Consider the following 16,404-nt stretch of genomic DNA (forward strand, 5'->3'; position numbering starts at 1 on the left):
ATTGGGTTAGTTTTTAAAATACTCACTTTTATTACCGTGTTTTTAAGAATATTGTATAAAGCTTTTAACAACTCCTTCCTGCAAAGTATATTAAGCACTTCTAAGACCTAAAAGAAGTAAATGATGGCTCCTGAAATAGGGAAGCGTTCAGTTATCTTTTTATCTTTTTTCACCATGTGTCAGTGTTACATTTTTACCAGTGTGGACTATAGTTATCTTAGTTGAGAGGCCCAAGTGAGACTTTGATGATGTGCCTATTGTATACCGGTTTTCACATGAAATTTAACTTAAGTATAAGTTCTAAAATATTAGATAAGTAGAGTGTCCGGTTCTGTGGTGTAGTGGTTATCACGTCTGCTTTACACGCAGAAGGTCGCGAGTTCGAACCTCGCCAGAACCTGGTATATTTTTGCAAATGGTGACTCCATTACTTTAAATATTCAAGCTGTTCGTGTGACTTCAATTGTTTGAAACCTAAAACTAGGCTAGATATAATTCAGCAATAATTTTTGGCAACGAGGGCCACTGATGCGGTAATCCATGGAACAACCGATCATCTCCCAAATAGTATATAGACCGAGGCAAAGTTGAGGTCTATATAGCTTTTGGGAGATGACAGAACGGTTCAGAAACTGACATTTGGTACAAAGTGACATTAATCAATTTGTTATATATCATACTGAATGGTTAAAGTGCCAGTTGAAAAACACAACAGTTTCTTTTAACGTGTTACAATTTGTTGTAGCTATATTTAGACCATTTAGAGTTTTAAAGAAAATCCGTGCAGTCTTTCCTACGCTACTCTCAAAATGTAAAAATTCGGCATCGAATCAAAAGAGAATAACTACATGCAATGGTACCGATAATATCCCTAACTAAAACAAGTTGACAAATGATAGGCGTACATTGAAAACAATACAAATAGGACCTATTCAAGTACACCTTTTAGGATGCGCTCGTCTATAACTGACAATCCTAGTCAATTAAGATTGGAGTCGAGTGCACCCGCACGAGCGGGGTTCGAACTCACAACCTCAGTGTTGACTGGCTAGTGATTACAGTAGTAACTACTTAGACCACTCCGGCCACCGAGGCCCCCCACAGCCTTGGAAATGGAGTGTTTATTCTGCCTTCTTTTCTTTTCTTTTCGTTATTTTTTTAAGTTAAGAAGACTATTACATGAAAAGGCAAATTTACCGATAAAAGATTCTCACATTTGTACAAGTGGACGCGTCAGTGCCTACATAAAAAAATCCGTCCTTGTCCAGGCCAAAAAAAAAAAATGTTTCCGCTGAGGATTGAACTCAGGACCTTCCGCGTGTTAAGCGGATGTGATAACCACTACACCACGGAAACCATGAATGACACTTGGCTTATTCATTTATTTATCGGCTGACCGACTGATCATTGGCATATTGGGTTAGTTTTTAAAATACTCACTTTTATTACCGTGTTTTTAAGAATATTGTATAAAGCTTTTAACAACTCCTTCCTGCAAAGTATATTAAGCACTTCTAAGACCTAAAAGAAGTAAATGATGGCTCCTGAAATAGGGAAGCGTTCAGTTATCTTTTTATCTTTTTTCACCATGTGTCAGTGTTACATTTTTACCAGTGTGGACTATAGTTATCTTAGTTGAGAGGCCCAAGTGAGACTTTGATGATGTGCCTATTGTATACCGGTTTTCACATGAAATTTAACTTAAGTATAAGTTCTAAAATATTAGATAAGTAGAGTGTCCGGTTCTGTGGTGTAGTGGTTATCACGTCTGCTTTACACGCAGAAGGTCGCGAGTTCGAACCTCGCCAGAACCTGGTATATTTTTGCAAATGGTGACTCCATTACTTTAAATATTCAAGCTGTTCGTGTGACTTCAATTGTTTGAAACCTAAAACTAGGCTAGATATAATTCAGCAATAATTTTTGGCAACGAGGGCCACTGATGCGGTAATCCATGGAACAACCGATCATCTCCCAAATAGTATATAGACCGAGGCAAAGTTGAGGTCTATATAGCTTTTGGGAGATGACAGAACGGTTCAGAAACTGACATTTGGTACAAAGTGACATTAATCAATTTGTTATATATCATACTGAATGGTTAAAGTGCCAGTTGAAAAACACAACAGTTTCTTTTAACGTGTTACAATTTGTTGTAGCTATATTTAGACCATTTAGAGTTTTAAAGAAAATCCGTGCAGTCTTTCCTACGCTACTCTCAAAATGTAAAAATTCGGCATCGAATCAAAAGAGAATAACTACATGCAATGGTACCGATAATATCCCTAACTAAAACAAGTTGACAAATGATAGGCGTACATTGAAAACAATACAAATAGGACCTATTCAAGTACACCTTTTAGGATGCGCTCGTCTATAACTGACAATCCTAGTCAATTAAGATTGGAGTCGAGTGCACCCGCACGAGCGGGGTTCGAACTCACAACCTCAGTGTTGACTGGCTAGTGATTACAGTAGTAACTACTTAGACCACTCCGGCCACCGAGGCCCCCCACAGCCTTGGAAATGGAGTGTTTATTCTGCCTTCTTTTCTTTTCTTTTCGTTATTTTTTTAAGTTAAGAAGACTATTACATGAAAAGGCAAATTTACCGATAAAAGATTCTCACATTTGTACAAGTGGACGCGTCAGTGCCTACATAAAAAAATCCGTCCTTGTCCAGGCCAAAAAAAAAATATGTTTCCGCTGAGGATTGAACTCAGGACCTTCCGCGTGTTAAGCGGATGTGATAACCACTACACCACGGAAACCATGATTGACACTTGGCTTATTCATTTATTTATCGGCTGACCGACTGATCATTGGCATATTGGGTTAGTTTTTAAAATACTCACTTTTATTACCGTGTTTTTAAGAATATTGTATAAAGCTTTTAACAACTCCTTCCTGCAAAGTATATTAAGCACTTCTAAGACCTAAAAGAAGTAAATGATGGCTCCTGAAATAGGGAAGCGTTCAGTTATCTTTTTATCTTTTTTCACCATGTGTCAGTGTTACATTTTTACCAGTGTGGACTATAGTTATCTTAGTTGAGAGGCCCAAGTGAGACTTTGATGATGTGCCTATTGTATACCGGTTTTCACATGAAATTTAACTTAAGTATAAGTTCTAAAATATTAGATAAGTAGAGTGTCCGGTTCTGTGGTGTAGTGGTTATCACGTCTGCTTTACACGCAGAAGGTCGCGAGTTCGAACCTCGCCAGAACCTGGTATATTTTTGCAAATGGTGACTCCATTACTTTAAATATTCAAGCTGTTCGTGTGACTTCAATTGTTTGAAACCTAAAACTAGGCTAGATATAATTCAGCAATAATTTTTGGCAACGAGGGCCACTGATGCGGTAATCCATGGAACAACCGATCATCTCCCAAATAGTATATAGACCGAGGCAAAGTTGAGGTCTATATAGCTTTTGGGAGATGACAGAACGGTTCAGAAACTGACATTTGGTACAAAGTGACATTAATCAATTTGTTATATATCATACTGAATGGTTAAAGTGCCAGTTGAAAAACACAACAGTTTCTTTTAACGTGTTACAATTTGTTGTAGCTATATTTAGACCATTTAGAGTTTTAAAGAAAATCCGTGCAGTCTTTCCTACGCTACTCTCAAAATGTAAAAATTTGGCATCGAATCAAAAGAGAATAACTACATGCAATGGTACCGATAATATCCCTAACTAAAACAAGTTGACAAATGATAGGCGTACATTGAAAACAATACAAATAGGACCTATTCAAGTACACCTTTTAGGATGCGCTCGTCTATAACTGACAATCCTAGTCAATTAAGATTGGAGTCGAGTGCACCCGCACGAGCGGGGTTCGAACTCACAACCTCAGTGTTGACTGGCTAGTGATTACAGTAGTAACTACTTAGACCACTCCGGCCACCGAGGCCCCCCACAGCCTTGGAAATGGAGTGTTTATTCTGCCTTCTTTTCTTTTCTTTTCGTTATTTTTTTAAGTTAAGAAGACTATTACATGAAAAGGCAAATTTACCGATAAAAGATTCTCACATTTGTACAAGTGGACGCGTCAGTGCCTACATAAAAAAATCCGTCCTTGTCCAGGCCAAAAAAAAAAAATGTTTCCGCTGAGGATTGAACTCAGGACCTTCCGCGTGTTAAGCGGATGTGATAACCACTACACCACGGAAACCATGAATGACACTTGGCTTATTCATTTATTTATCGGCTGACCGACTGATCATTGGCATATTGGGTTAGTTTTTAAAATACTCACTTTTATTACCGTGTTTTTAAGAATATTGTATAAAGCTTTTAACAACTCCTTCCTGCAAAGTATATTAAGCACTTCTAAGACCTAAAAGAAGTAAATGATGGCTCCTGAAATAGGGAAGCGTTCAGTTATCTTTTTATCTTTTTTCACCATGTGTCAGTGTTACATTTTTACCAGTGTGGACTATAGTTATCTTAGTTGAGAGGCCCAAGTGAGACTTTGATGATGTGCCTATTGTATACCGGTTTTCACATGAAATTTAACTTAAGTATAAGTTCTAAAATATTAGATAAGTAGAGTGTCCGGTTCTGTGGTGTAGTGGTTATCACGTCTGCTTTACACGCAGAAGGTCGCGAGTTCGAACCTCGCCAGAACCTGGTATATTTTTGCAAATGGTGACTCCATTACTTTAAATATTCAAGCTGTTCGTGTGACTTCAATTGTTTGAAACCTAAAACTAGGCTAGATATAATTCAGCAATAATTTTTGGCAACGAGGGCCACTGATGCGGTAATCCATGGAACAACCGATCATCTCCCAAATAGTATATAGACCGAGGCAAAGTTGAGGTCTATATAGCTTTTGGGAGATGACAGAACGGTTCAGAAACTGACATTTGGTACAAAGTGACATTAATCAATTTGTTATATATCATACTGAATGGTTAAAGTGCCAGTTGAAAAACACAACAGTTTCTTTTAACGTGTTACAATTTGTTGTAGCTATATTTAGACCATTTAGAGTTTTAAAGAAAATCCGTGCAGTCTTTCCTACGCTACTCTCAAAATGTAAAAATTCGGCATCGAATCAAAAGAGAATAACTACATGCAATGGTACCGATAATATCCCTAACTAAAACAAGTTGACAAATGATAGGCGTACATTGAAAACAATACAAATAGGACCTATTCAAGTACACCTTTTAGGATGCGCTCGTCTATAACTGACAATCCTAGTCAATTAAGATTGGAGTCGAGTGCACCCGCACGAGCGGGGTTCGAACTCACAACCTCAGTGTTGACTGGCTAGTGATTACAGTAGTAACTACTTAGACCACTCCGGCCACCGAGGCCCCCCACAGCCTTGGAAATGGAGTGTTTATTCTGCCTTCTTTTCTTTTCTTTTCGTTATTTTTTTAAGTTAAGAAGACTATTACATGAAAAGGCAAATTTACCGATAAAAGATTCTCACATTTGTACAAGTGGACGCGTCAGTGCCTACATAAAAAAATCCGTCCTTGTCCAGGCCAAAAAAAAAATATGTTTCCGCTGAGGATTGAACTCAGGACCTTCCGCGTGTTAAGCGGATGTGATAACCACTACACCACGGAAACCATGAATGACACTTGGCTTATTCATTTATTTATCGGCTGACCGACTGATCATTGGCATATTGGGTTAGTTTTTAAAATACTCACTTTTATTACCGTGTTTTTAAGAATATTGTATAAAGCTTTTAACAACTCCTTCCTGCAAAGTATATTAAGCACTTCTAAGACCTAAAAGAAGTAAATGATGGCTCCTGAAATAGGGAAGCGTTCAGTTATCTTTTTATCTTTTTTCACCATGTGTCAGTGTTACATTTTTACCAGTGTGGACTATAGTTATCTTAGTTGAGAGGCCCAAGTGAGACTTTGATGATGTGCCTATTGTATACCGGTTTTCACATGAAATTTAACTTAAGTATAAGTTCTAAAATATTAGATAAGTAGAGTGTCCGGTTCTGTGGTGTAGTGGTTATCACGTCTGCTTTACACGCAGAAGGTCGCGAGTTCGAACCTCGCCAGAACCTGGTATATTTTTGCAAATGGTGACTCCATTACTTTAAATATTCAAGCTGTTCGTGTGACTTCAATTGTTTGAAACCTAAAACTAGGCTAGATATAATTCAGCAATAATTTTTGGCAACGAGGGCCACTGATGCGGTAATCCATGGAACAACCGATCATCTCCCAAATAGTATATAGACCGAGGCAAAGTTGAGGTCTATATAGCTTTTGGGAGATGACAGAACGGTTCAGAAACTGACATTTGGTACAAAGTGACATTAATCAATTTGTTATATATCATACTGAATGGTTAAAGTGCCAGTTGAAAAACACAACAGTTTCTTTTAACGTGTTACAATTTGTTGTAGCTATATTTAGACCATTTAGAGTTTTAAAGAAAATCCGTGCAGTCTTTCCTACGCTACTCTCAAAATGTAAAAATTCGGCATCGAATCAAAAGAGAATAACTACATGCAATGGTACCGATAATATCCCTAACTAAAACAAGTTGACAAATGATAGGCGTACATTGAAAACAATACAAATAGGACCTATTCAAGTACACCTTTTAGGATGCGCTCGTCTATAACTGACAATCCTAGTCAATTAAGATTGGAGTCGAGTGCACCCGCACGAGCGGGGTTCGAACTCACAACCTCAGTGTTGACTGGCTAGTGATTACAGTAGTAACTACTTAGACCACTCCGGCCACCGAGGCCCCCCACAGCCTTGGAAATGGAGTGTTTATTCTGCCTTCTTTTCTTTTCTTTTCGTTATTTTTTTAAGTTAAGAAGACTATTACATGAAAAGGCAAATTTACCGATAAAAGATTCTCACATTTGTACAAGTGGACGCGTCAGTGCCTACATAAAAAAATCCGTCCTTGTCCAGGCCAAAAAAAAAAAATGTTTCCGCTGAGGATTGAACTCAGGACCTTCCGCGTGTTAAGCGGATGTGATAACCACTACACCACGGAAACCATGATTGACACTTGGCTTATTCATTTATTTATCGGCTGACCGACTGATCATTGGCATATTGGGTTAGTTTTTAAAATACTCACTTTTATTACCGTGTTTTTAAGAATATTGTATAAAGCTTTTAACAACTCCTTCCTGCAAAGTATATTAAGCACTTCTAAGACCTAAAAGAAGTAAATGATGGCTCCTGAAATAGGGAAGCGTTCAGTTATCTTTTTATCTTTTTTCACCATGTGTCAGTGTTACATTTTTACCAGTGTGGACTATAGTTATCTTAGTTGAGAGGCCCAAGTGAGACTTTGATGATGTGCCTATTGTATACCGGTTTTCACATGAAATTTAACTTAAGTATAAGTTCTAAAATATAAAATAAGTAGAGTGTCCGGTTCTGTGGTGTAGTGGTTATCACGTCTGCTTTACACGCAGAAGGTCGCGAGTTCGAACCTCGCCAGAACCTGGTATATTTTTGCAAATGGTGACTCCATTACTTTAAATATTCAAGCTGTTCGTGTGACTTCAATTGTTTGAAACCTAAAACTAGGCTAGATATAATTCAGCAATAATTTTTGGCAACGAGGGCCACTGATGCGGTAATCCATGGAACAACCGATCATCTCCCAAATAGTATATAGACCGAGGCAAAGTTGAGGTCTATATAGCTTTTGGGAGATGACAGAACGGTTCAGAAACTGACATTTGGTACAAAGTGACATTAATCAATTTGTTATATATCATACTGAATGGTTAAAGTGCCAGTTGAAAAACACAACAGTTTCTTTTAACGTGTTACAATTTGTTGTAGCTATATTTAGACCATTTAGAGTTTTAAAGAAAATCCGTGCAGTCTTTCCTACGCTACTCTCAAAATGTAAAAATTCGGCATCGAATCAAAAGAGAATAACTACATGCAATGGTACCGATAATATCCCTAACTAAAACAAGTTGACAAATGATAGGCGTACATTGAAAACAATACAAATAGGACCTATTCAAGTACACCTTTTAGGATGCGCTCGTCTATAACTGACAATCCTAGTCAATTAAGATTGGAGTCGAGTGCACCCGCACGAGCGGGGTTCGAACTCACAACCTCAGTGTTGACTGGCTAGTGATTACAGTAGTAACTACTTAGACCACTCCGGCCACCGAGGCCCCCCACAGCCTTGGAAATGGAGTGTTTATTCTGCCTTCTTTTCTTTTCTTTTCGTTATTTTTTTAAGTTAAGAAGACTATTACATGAAAAGGCAAATTTACCGATAAAAGATTCTCACATTTGTACAAGTGGACGCGTCAGTGCCTACATAAAAAATCCGTCCTTGTCCAGGCCAAAAAAAAAAATATGTTTCCGCTGAGGATTGAACTCAGGACCTTCCGCGTGTTAAGCGGATGTGATAACCACTACACCACGGAAACCATGAATGACACTTGGCTTATTCATTTATTTATCGGCTGACCGACTGATCATTGGCATATTGGGTTAGTTTTTAAAATACTCACTTTTATTACCGTGTTTTTAAGAATATTGTATAAAGCTTTTAACAACTCCTTCCTGCAAAGTATATTAAGCACTTCTAAGACCTAAAAGAAGTAAATGATGGCTCCTGAAATAGGGAAGCGTTCAGTTATCTTTTTATCTTTTTTCACCATGTGTCAGTGTTACATTTTTACCAGTGTGGACTATAGTTATCTTAGTTGAGAGGCCCAAGTGAGACTTTGATGATGTGCCTATTGTATACCGGTTTTCACATGAAATTTAACTTAAGTATAAGTTCTAAAATATTAGATAAGTAGAGTGTCCGGTTCTGTGGTGTAGTGGTTATCACGTCTGCTTTACACGCAGAAGGTCGCGAGTTCCAACCTCGCCAGAACCTGGTATATTTTTGCAAATGGTGACTCCATTACTTTAAATATTCAAGCTGTTCGTGTGACTTCAATTGTTTGAAACCTAAAACTAGGCTAGATATAATTCAGCAATAATTTTTGGCAACGAGGGCCACTGATGCGGTAATCCATGGAACAACCGATCATCTCCCAAATAGTATATAGACCGAGGCAAAGTTGAGGTCTATATAGCTTTTGGGAGATGACAGAACGGTTCAGAAACTGACATTTGGTACAAAGTGACATTAATCAATTTGTTATATATCATACTGAATGGTTAAAGTGCCAGTTGAAAAACACAACAGTTTCTTTTAACGTGTTACAATTTGTTGTAGCTATATTTAGACCATTTAGAGTTTTAAAGAAAATCCGTGCAGTCTTTCCTACGCTACTCTCAAAATGTAAAAATTCGGCATCGAATCAAAAGAGAATAACTACATGCAATGGTACCGATAATATCCCTAACTAAAACAAGTTGACAAATGATAGGCGTACATTGAAAACAATACAAATTGGACCTATTCAAGTACACCTTTTAGGATGCGCTCGTCTATAACTGACAATCCTAGTCAATTAAGATTGGAGTCGAGTGCACCCGCACGAGCGGGGTTCGAACTCACAACCTCAGTGTTGACTGGCTAGTGATTACAGTAGTAACTACTTAGACCACTCCGGCCACCGAGGCCCCCCACAGCCTTGGAAATGGAGTGTTTATTCTGCCTTCTTTTCTTTTCTTTTCGTTATTTTTTTAAGTTAAGAAGACTATTACATGAAAAGGCAAATTTACCGATAAAAGATTCTCACATTTGTACAAGTGGACGCGTCAGTGCCTACATAAAAAAATCCGTCCTTGTCCAGGCCAAAAAAAAAATATGTTTCCGCTGAGGATTGAACTCAGGACCTTCCGCGTGTTAAGCGGATGTGATAACCACTACACCACGGAAACCATGAATGACACTCGGCTTATTCATTTATTTATCGGCTGACCGACTGATCATTGGCATATTGGGTTAGTTTTTAAAATACTCACTTTTATTACCGTGTTTTTAAGAATATTGTATAAAGCTTTTAACAACTCCTTCCTGCAAAGTATATTAAGCACTTCTAAGACCTAAAAGAAGTAAATGATGGCTCCTGAAATAGGGAAGCGTTCAGTTATCTTTTTATCTTTTTTCACCATGTGTCAGTGTTACATTTTTACCAGTGTGGACTATAGTTATCTTAGTTGAGAGGCCCAAGTGAGACTTTGATGATGTGCCTATTGTATACCGGTTTTCACATGAAATTTAACTTAAGTATAAGTTCTAAAATATTAGATAAGTAGAGTGTCCGGTTCTGTGGTGTAGTGGTTATCACGTCTGCTTTACACGCAGAAGGTCGCGAGTTCGAACCTCGCCAGAACCTGGTATATTTTTGCAAATGGTGACTCCATTACTTTAAATATTCAAGCTGTTCGTGTGACTTCAATTGTTTGAAACCTAAAACTAGGCTAGATATAATTCAGCAATAATTTTTGGCAACGAGGGCCACTGATGCGGTAATCCATGGAACAACCGATCATCTCCCAAATAGTATATAGACCGAGGGAAAGTTGAGGTCTATATAGCTTTTGGGAGATGACAGAACGGTTCAGAAACTGACATTTGGTACAAAGTGACATTAATCAATTTGTTATATATCATACTGAATGGTTAAAGTGCCAGTTGAAAAACACAACAGTTTCTTTTAACGTGTTACAATTTGTTGTAGCTATATTTAGACCATTTAGAGTTTTAAAGAAAATCCGTGCAGTCTTTCCTACGCTACTCTCAAAATGTAAAAATTCGGCATCGAATGAAAAGAGAATAACTACATGCAATGGTACCGATTATATCCCTAACTAAAACAAGTTGACAAATGATAGGCGTACATTGGAAACAATACAAATAGGACCTATTCAAGTACACCTTTTAGGATGCGCTCGTCTATAACTGACAATCCTAGTCAATTAAGATTGGAGTCGAGTGCACCCGCACGAGCGGGGTTCGAACTCACAACCTCAGTGTTGACTGGCTAGTGATTACAGTAGTAACTACTTAGACCACTCCGGCCACCGAGGCCCCCCACAGCCTTGGAAATGGAGTGTTTATTCTGCCTTCTTTTCTTTTCTTTTCGTTATTTTTTTAAGTTAAGAAGACTATTACATGAAAAGGCAAATTTACCGATAAAAGATTCTCACATTTGTACAAGTGGACGCGTCAGTGCCTACATAAAAAAATCCGTCCTTGTCCAGGCCAAAAAAAAAATATGTTTCCGCTGAGGATTGAACTGAGGACCTTCCGCGTGTTAAGCGGATGTGATAACCACTACACCACGGAAACCATGAATGACACTTGGCTTATTCATTTATTTATCGGCTGACCGACTGATCATTGGCATATTGGGTTAGTTTTTAAAATACTCACTTTTATTACCGTGTTTTTAAGAATATTGTATAAAGCTTTTAACAACTCCTTCCTGCAAAGTATATTAAGCACTTCTAAGACCTTAAAGAAGTAAATGATGGCTCCTGAAATAGGGAAGCGTTCAGTTATCTTTTTATCTTTTTTCACCATGTGTCAGTGTTACATTTTTACCAGTGTGGACTATAGTTATCTTAGTTGAGAGGCCCAAGTGAGACTTTGATGATGTGCCTATTGTATACCGGTTTTCACATGAAATTTAACTTAAGTATAAGTTCTAAAATATTAGATAAGTAGAGTGTCCGGTTCTGTGGTGTAGTGGTTATCACGTCTGCTTTACACGCAGAAGGTCGCGAGTTCGAACCTCGCCAGAACCTGGTATATTTTTGCAAATGGTGACTCCATTACTTTAAATATTCAAGCTGTTCGTGTGACTTCAATTGTTTGAAACCTAAAACTAGGCTAGATATAATTCAGCAATAATTTTTGGCAACGAGGGCCACTGATGCGGTAATCCATGGAACAACCGATCATCTCCCAAATAGTATATAGACCGAGGCAAAGTTGAGGTCTATATAGCTTTTGGGAGATGACAGAACGGTTCAGAAACTGACATTTGGTACAAAGTGACATTAATCAATTTGTTATATATCATACTGAATGGTTAAAGTGCCAGTTGAAAAACACAACAGTTTCTTTTAACGTGTTACAATTTGTTGTAGCTATATTTAGACCATTTAGAGTTTTAAAGAAAATCCGTGCAGTCTTTCCTACGCTACTCTCAAAATGTAAAAATTCGGCATCGAATCAAAAGAGAATAACTACATGCAATGGTACCGATAATATCCCTAACTAAAACAAGTTGACAAATGATAGGCGTACATTGAAAACAATACAAATAGGACCTATTCAAGTACACCTTTTAGGATGCGCTCGTCTATAACTGACAATCCTAGTCAATTAAGATTGGAGTCGAGTGCACCCGCACGAGCGGGGTTCGAACTCACAACCTCAGTGTTGACTGGCTAGTGATTACAGTAGTAACTACTTAGACCACTCCGGCCACCGAGGCCCCCCACAGCCTTGGAAATGGAGTGTTTATTCTGCCTTCTTTTCTTTTCTTTTCGTTATTTTTTTAAGTTAAGAAGACTATTACATGAAAAGGCAAATTTACCGATAAAAGATTCTCACATTTGTACAAGTGGACGCGTCAGTGCCTACATAAAAAAATCCGTCCTTGTCCAGGCCAAAAAAAAAATATGTTTCCGCTGAGGATTGAACTCAGGACCTTCCGCGTGTTAAGCGGATGTGATAACCACTACACCACGGAAACCATGAATGACACTTGGCTTATTCATTTATTTATCGGCTGACCGACTGATCATTGGCATATTGGGTTAGTTTTTAAAATACTCACTTTTATTACCGTGTTTTTAAGAATATTGTATAAAGCTTTTAACAACTCCTTCCTGCAAAGTATATTAAGCACTTCTAAGACCTTAAAGAAGTAAATGATGGCTCCTGAAATAGGGAAGCGTTCAGTTATCTTTTTATCTTTTTTCACCATGTGTCAGTGTTACATTTTTACCAGTGTGGACTATAGTTATCTTAGTTGAGAGGCCCAAGTGAGACTTTGATGATGTGCCTATTGTATACCGGTTTTCACATGAAATTTAACTTAAGTATAAGTTCTAAAATATTAGATAAGTAGAGTGTCCGGTTCTGTGGTGTAGTGGTTATCACGTCTGCTTTACACGCAGAAGGTCGCGAGTTCGAACCTCGCCAGAACCTGGTATATTTTTGCAAATGGTGACTCCATTACTTTAAATATTCAAGCTGTTCGTGTGACTTCAATTGTTTGAAACCTAAAACTAGGCTAGATATAATTCAGCAATAATTTTTGGCAACGAGGGCCACTGATGCGGTAATCCATGGAACAACCGATCATCTCCCAAATAGTATATAGACCGAGGGAAAGTTGAGGTCTATATAGCTTTTGGGAGATGACAGAACGGTTCAGAAACTGACATTTGGTACAAAGTGACATTAATCAATTTGTTATCTATCATACTGAATGGTTAAAGTGCCAGTTGAAAAACACAACAGTTTCTTTTAACGTGTTACAATTTGTTGTAGCTATATTTAGACCATTTAGAGTTTTAAAGAAAATCCGTGCAGTCTTTCCTACGCTACTCTCAAAATGTAAAAATTCGGCATCGAATCAAAAGAGAATAACTACATGCAATGGTACCGATAATATCCCTAACTAAAACAAGTTGACAAATGATAGGCGTACATTGAAAACAATACAAATAGGACCTATTCAAGTACACCTTTTAGGATGCGCTCGTCTATAACTGACAATCCTAGTCAATTAAGATTGGAGTCGAGTGCACCCGCACGAGCGGGGTTCGAACTCACAACCTCAGTGTTGACTGGCTAGTGATTACAGTAGTAACTACTTAGACCACTCCGGCCACCGAGGCCCCCCACAGCCTTGGAAATGGAGTGTTTATTCTGCCTTCTTTTCTTTTCTTTTCGTTATTTTTTTAAGTTAAGAAGACTATTACATGAAAAGGCAAATTTACCGATAAAAGATTCTCACATTTGTACAAGTGGACGCGTCAGTGCCTACATAAAAAAATCCGTCCTTGTCCAGGCCAAAAAAAAAATATGTTTCCGCTGAGGATTGAACTCAGGACCTTCCGCGTGTTAAGCGGATGTGATAACCACTACACCACGGAGACCATGATTGACACTTGGCTTATTCATTTATTTATCGGCTGACCGACTGATCATTGGCATATTGGGTTAGTTTTTAAAATACTCACTTTTATTACCGTGTTTTTAAGAATATTGTATAAAGCTTTTAACAACTCCTTCCTGCAAAGTATATTAAGCACTTCTAAGACCTTAAAGAAGTAAATGATGGCTCCTGAAATAGGGAAGCGTTCAGTTATCTTTTTATCTTTTTTCACCATGTGTCAGTGTTACATTTTTACCAGTGTGGACTATAGTTATCTTAGTTGAGAGGCCCAAGTGAGACTTTGATGATGTGCCTATTGTATACCGGTTTTCACATGAAATTTAACTTAAGTATAAGTTCTAAAATATTAGATAAGTAGAGTGTCCGGTTCTGTGGTGTAGTGGTTATCACGTCTGCTTTACACGCAGAAGGTCGCGAGTTCGAACCTCGCCAGAACCTGGTATATTTTTGCAAATGGTGACTCCATTACTTTAAATATTCAAGCTGTTCGTGTGACTTCAATTGTTTGAAACCTAAAACTAGGCTAGATATAATTCAGCAATAATTTTTGGCAACGAGGGCCACTGATGCGGTAATCCATGGAACAACCGATCATCTCCCAAATAGTATATAGACCGAGGCAAAGTTGAGGTCTATATAGCTTTTGGGAGATGACAGAACGGTTCAGAAACTGACATTTGGTACAAAGTGACATTAATCAATTTGTTATCTATCATACTGAATGGTTAAAGTGCCAGTTGAAAAACACAACAGTTTCTTTTAACGTGTTACAATTTGTTGTAGCTATATTTAGACCATTTAGAGTTTTAAAGAAAATCCGTGCAGTCTTTCCTACGCTACTCTCAAAATGTAAAAATTCGGCATCGAATCAAAAGAGAATAACTACATGCAATGGTACCGATAATATCCCTAACTAAAACAAGTTGACAAATGATAGGCGTACATTGAAAACAATACAAATAGGACCTATTCAAGTACACCTTTTAGGATGCGCTCGTCTATAACTGACAATCCTAGTCAATTAAGATTGGAGTCGAGTGCACCCGCACGAGCGGGGTTCGAACTCACAACCTCAGTGTTGACTGGCTAGTGATTACAGTAGTAACTACTTAGACCACTCCGGCCACCGAGGCCCCCCACAGCCTTGGAAATGGAGTGTTTATTCTGCCTTCTTTTCTTTTCTTTTCGTTATTTTTTTAAGTTAAGAAGACTATTACATGAAAAGGCAAATTTACCGATAAAAGATTCTCACATTTGTACAAGTGGACGCGTCAGTGCCTACATAAAAAAATCCGTCCTTGTCCAGGCCAAAAAAAAAATATGTTTCCGCTGAGGATTGAACTCAGGACCTTCCGCGTGTTAAGCGGATGTGATAACCACTACACCACGGAAACCATGATTGACACTTGGCTTATTCATTTATTTATCGGCTGACCGACTGATCATTGGCATATTGGGTTAGTTTTTAAAATACTCACTTTTATTACCGTGTTTTTAAGAATATTGTATAAAGCTTTTAACAACTCCTTCCTGCAAAGTATATTAAGCACTTCTAAGACCTTAAAGAAGTAAATGATGGCTCCTGAAATAGGGAAGCGTTCAGTTATCTTTTTATCTTTTTTCACCATGTGTCAGTGTTACATTTTTACCAGTGTGGACTATAGTTATCTTAGTTGAGAGGCCCAAGTGAGACTTTGATGATGTGCCTATTGTATACCGGTTTTCACATGAAATTTAACTTAAGTATAAGTTCTAAAATATTAGATAAGTAGAGTGTCCGGTTCTGTGGTGTAGTGGTTATCACGTCTGCTTTACACGCAGAAGGTCGCGAGTTCGAACCTCGCCAGAACCTGGTATATTTTTGCAAATGGTGACTCCATTACTTTAAATATTCAAGCTGTTCGTGTGACTTCAATTGTTTGAAACCTAAAACTAGGCTAGATATAATTCAGCAATAATTTTTGGCAACGAGGGCCACTGATGCGGTAATCCATGGAACAACCGATCATCTCCCAAATAGTATATAGACCGAGGCAAAGTTGAGGTCTATATAGCTTTTGGGAGATGACAGAACGGTTCAGAAACTGACATTTGGTACAAAGTGACATTAATCAATTTGTTATATATCATACTGAATGGTTAAAGTGCCAGTTGAAAAACACAACAGTTTCTTTTAACGTGTTACAATTTGTTGTAGCTATATTTAGACCATTTAGAGTTTTAAAGAAAATCCGTGCAGTCTTTCCTACGCTACTCTCAAAATGTAAAAATTCGGCATCGAATCAAAAGAGAATAACTACAT

General features: G+C 37.9%; 23 non-coding genes across 23 annotated transcripts; 12 read left to right on the top strand and 11 right to left on the bottom strand.

Moving 5' to 3' along the window:
* Window positions 1-327: 327 nt before the first annotated feature.
* Window positions 328-400, top strand: Trnav-uac (transfer RNA valine (anticodon UAC)). The gene has a single exon. It is a non-coding gene; the product is annotated as a tRNA-Val (tRNA).
* Window positions 401-1,283: 883 nt separating this feature from the next.
* Trnav-aac (transfer RNA valine (anticodon AAC)) lies at window positions 1,284-1,356 on the bottom strand. Its single transcript has one exon. It is a non-coding gene; the product is annotated as a tRNA-Val (tRNA).
* Window positions 1,357-1,741: 385 nt separating this feature from the next.
* On the top strand, window positions 1,742-1,814 carry Trnav-uac (transfer RNA valine (anticodon UAC)). The gene has a single exon. It is a non-coding gene; the product is annotated as a tRNA-Val (tRNA).
* An 883-nt stretch (window positions 1,815-2,697) lies between these two features.
* Trnav-aac (transfer RNA valine (anticodon AAC)) lies at window positions 2,698-2,770 on the bottom strand. The gene has a single exon. It is a non-coding gene; the product is annotated as a tRNA-Val (tRNA).
* Window positions 2,771-3,155: 385 nt separating this feature from the next.
* Window positions 3,156-3,228, top strand: Trnav-uac (transfer RNA valine (anticodon UAC)). Its single transcript has one exon. It is a non-coding gene; the product is annotated as a tRNA-Val (tRNA).
* An 883-nt stretch (window positions 3,229-4,111) lies between these two features.
* Trnav-aac (transfer RNA valine (anticodon AAC)) lies at window positions 4,112-4,184 on the bottom strand. Its single transcript has one exon. It is a non-coding gene; the product is annotated as a tRNA-Val (tRNA).
* A 385-nt stretch (window positions 4,185-4,569) lies between these two features.
* Trnav-uac (transfer RNA valine (anticodon UAC)) lies at window positions 4,570-4,642 on the top strand. Its single transcript has one exon. It is a non-coding gene; the product is annotated as a tRNA-Val (tRNA).
* An 883-nt stretch (window positions 4,643-5,525) lies between these two features.
* Window positions 5,526-5,598, bottom strand: Trnav-aac (transfer RNA valine (anticodon AAC)). The gene has a single exon. It is a non-coding gene; the product is annotated as a tRNA-Val (tRNA).
* A 385-nt stretch (window positions 5,599-5,983) lies between these two features.
* Window positions 5,984-6,056, top strand: Trnav-uac (transfer RNA valine (anticodon UAC)). Its single transcript has one exon. It is a non-coding gene; the product is annotated as a tRNA-Val (tRNA).
* An 883-nt stretch (window positions 6,057-6,939) lies between these two features.
* Trnav-aac (transfer RNA valine (anticodon AAC)) lies at window positions 6,940-7,012 on the bottom strand. Its single transcript has one exon. It is a non-coding gene; the product is annotated as a tRNA-Val (tRNA).
* A 385-nt stretch (window positions 7,013-7,397) lies between these two features.
* Window positions 7,398-7,470, top strand: Trnav-uac (transfer RNA valine (anticodon UAC)). The gene has a single exon. It is a non-coding gene; the product is annotated as a tRNA-Val (tRNA).
* Window positions 7,471-8,353: 883 nt separating this feature from the next.
* Window positions 8,354-8,426, bottom strand: Trnav-aac (transfer RNA valine (anticodon AAC)). The gene has a single exon. It is a non-coding gene; the product is annotated as a tRNA-Val (tRNA).
* A 385-nt stretch (window positions 8,427-8,811) lies between these two features.
* Window positions 8,812-8,884, top strand: Trnav-uac (transfer RNA valine (anticodon UAC)). Its single transcript has one exon. It is a non-coding gene; the product is annotated as a tRNA-Val (tRNA).
* Window positions 8,885-9,767: 883 nt separating this feature from the next.
* On the bottom strand, window positions 9,768-9,840 carry Trnav-aac (transfer RNA valine (anticodon AAC)). Its single transcript has one exon. It is a non-coding gene; the product is annotated as a tRNA-Val (tRNA).
* A 385-nt stretch (window positions 9,841-10,225) lies between these two features.
* Trnav-uac (transfer RNA valine (anticodon UAC)) lies at window positions 10,226-10,298 on the top strand. The gene has a single exon. It is a non-coding gene; the product is annotated as a tRNA-Val (tRNA).
* An 883-nt stretch (window positions 10,299-11,181) lies between these two features.
* Window positions 11,182-11,254, bottom strand: Trnav-aac (transfer RNA valine (anticodon AAC)). Its single transcript has one exon. It is a non-coding gene; the product is annotated as a tRNA-Val (tRNA).
* Window positions 11,255-11,639: 385 nt separating this feature from the next.
* On the top strand, window positions 11,640-11,712 carry Trnav-uac (transfer RNA valine (anticodon UAC)). The gene has a single exon. It is a non-coding gene; the product is annotated as a tRNA-Val (tRNA).
* An 883-nt stretch (window positions 11,713-12,595) lies between these two features.
* Trnav-aac (transfer RNA valine (anticodon AAC)) lies at window positions 12,596-12,668 on the bottom strand. Its single transcript has one exon. It is a non-coding gene; the product is annotated as a tRNA-Val (tRNA).
* Window positions 12,669-13,053: 385 nt separating this feature from the next.
* Window positions 13,054-13,126, top strand: Trnav-uac (transfer RNA valine (anticodon UAC)). Its single transcript has one exon. It is a non-coding gene; the product is annotated as a tRNA-Val (tRNA).
* An 883-nt stretch (window positions 13,127-14,009) lies between these two features.
* Trnav-aac (transfer RNA valine (anticodon AAC)) lies at window positions 14,010-14,082 on the bottom strand. Its single transcript has one exon. It is a non-coding gene; the product is annotated as a tRNA-Val (tRNA).
* A 385-nt stretch (window positions 14,083-14,467) lies between these two features.
* Trnav-uac (transfer RNA valine (anticodon UAC)) lies at window positions 14,468-14,540 on the top strand. The gene has a single exon. It is a non-coding gene; the product is annotated as a tRNA-Val (tRNA).
* An 883-nt stretch (window positions 14,541-15,423) lies between these two features.
* Window positions 15,424-15,496, bottom strand: Trnav-aac (transfer RNA valine (anticodon AAC)). The gene has a single exon. It is a non-coding gene; the product is annotated as a tRNA-Val (tRNA).
* A 385-nt stretch (window positions 15,497-15,881) lies between these two features.
* Window positions 15,882-15,954, top strand: Trnav-uac (transfer RNA valine (anticodon UAC)). The gene has a single exon. It is a non-coding gene; the product is annotated as a tRNA-Val (tRNA).
* Window positions 15,955-16,404: the final 450 nt, after the last annotated feature.

The sequence above is a fragment of the Mytilus californianus genome, unplaced genomic scaffold (genome assembly GCF_021869535.1).
Source record: "Mytilus californianus isolate M0D057914Y unplaced genomic scaffold, xbMytCali1.0.p SCAF_9, whole genome shotgun sequence".
NCBI lineage: Eukaryota > Metazoa > Mollusca > Bivalvia > Mytilida > Mytilidae > Mytilus > Mytilus californianus.